This window comes from Sinocyclocheilus grahami, unplaced genomic scaffold (genome assembly GCF_001515645.1).
Source record: "Sinocyclocheilus grahami isolate Dianchi unplaced genomic scaffold, SAMN03320097.WGS_v1.1 scaffold15840.1, whole genome shotgun sequence".
Classification (NCBI taxonomy): Eukaryota; Metazoa; Chordata; class Actinopteri; order Cypriniformes; family Cyprinidae; genus Sinocyclocheilus; species Sinocyclocheilus grahami.
In genome coordinates this window covers 2072-3483 of record NW_015515903.1, presented here as the reverse complement: position 1 = coordinate 3483, position 1412 = coordinate 2072, and the positions used below count along the sequence as shown (strand labels likewise).

The window sequence follows — 1412 nt, the reverse complement described above, 5'->3', positions numbered from 1 at the left end:
TATTTGCTTGTTTGTTTGTTCGTTTTTCCTTTGTTTTGTAAACAGGCTCATATATAGTAGGCTGCAAAGAGGTAAAGTTTTGAATATTTTTATTACAATAAATGTTGTTAAATAACAGTTTGCAAGCAATAAAATATGCAAATAAATATACAATTTAATATACAAAGTAACTAACGTTAGCCAATGCACCACTGTGTCCGGGTAGTGGGAAAATTACACTAATAACTAAATCACACTGGTTAGATTACACAAAATGTTATAAAACATTCATGTTAGAAAACACAAAAGTTTTCGCCAACTGTTAAGGTCATTTTTCCCATTTGGTTGTTTGGTCCCCCTTTTCCTTTTTGCCAGCGCGTCTTGGTTTCGTCTGGACAGCTCAGCCCCAATCCGACACATCACATATTTGTTCAGGACTATCCTCTCGATATCCTCTGTGTGCCTTAGATGTTAGTGCTCAACATCACTGAATAAATTACCACCTCTCAGGTAATGTTTAAATTTTTTTGTGATGTCTTTTTTCACCCATACTTTGGGAAGGACTTTTTATTTTATTTTACCATGACAGCTTCCCAAATCTTTTTTTTTATTAGGTCAGAAGGTCTGATCAGATTTGAAGAGCTGGTGTATTTTTTGGCATTGATGAAGTGACCAGTTTCATGGTTTCGGTGGTAGTTGTGGTCCGTATCATTGGACATAACCAACAACTTTTCACAAGCGTTTATGTCAGCGTCTTCAGACAACTTGCGGACCACCCACCCAGCAACATAGGTAAGTGCCTCTACTTCACCAATGTCAGACTGCTCAGGTGGCTCATCCTGCTGTACAAATGGAGTAATTTATGCATATTATGAAGAACTGCATTATTTAATTGTATTTTTGTGTATTACTTAAATTAATAATAACGAATAGGTGTTAACATTCTAAATTAATTAAAGAGCATGTTAAAAACAGCAGGCTAACACTAGGATATGAGTGTGAGCATGCTGTTATGGCTTTGGAATTATTTTCAGTTTACTTGTTCATTTGCATCCAATCCATTTGTATCATCATCATCATCATGACCAGTCTCATTCTTGTTAGAAGAGGAATGCAGACGAGGAGGAACACAGAGGAATTGTTGTGCAGGTAAAGCATGGAAGAAAAGGTAAGCAATTTAAATGTAATTAGTTTTTACATGTCAATCTGCTGAGTAAAATATGCTTATGCATTACCTGTTCACTACAACCCACAGTGGGAGACTGAAGAAGCTGTATGCAGCCGTCTGGCATACAGTTTGTGGGGCTATCATTAAAAGCAATGATATTTTCCGCTGATGCACTTAGTGCAGCTGAAAATTCTCTGGCTGAAGGGTGAAAGAGTATCTAAACCAGAGGTGTAAAGAGTACCTAAAAAACATACTTGAGTAAAAG

At 36.5% G+C, this 1412-nt stretch overlaps 1 long non-coding RNA gene across 1 annotated transcript; it reads left to right on the top strand.

Moving 5' to 3' along the window:
* Positions 1-393: 393 nt before the first annotated feature.
* On the top strand, positions 394-1151 carry LOC107579254 (uncharacterized). Its single transcript, XR_001608451.1, has 3 exons — positions 394-489; positions 594-771; positions 1084-1151. It is a non-coding gene; the product is annotated as an uncharacterized lncRNA (long non-coding RNA).
* The last annotated feature ends 261 nt before the right edge of the window (positions 1152-1412 follow it).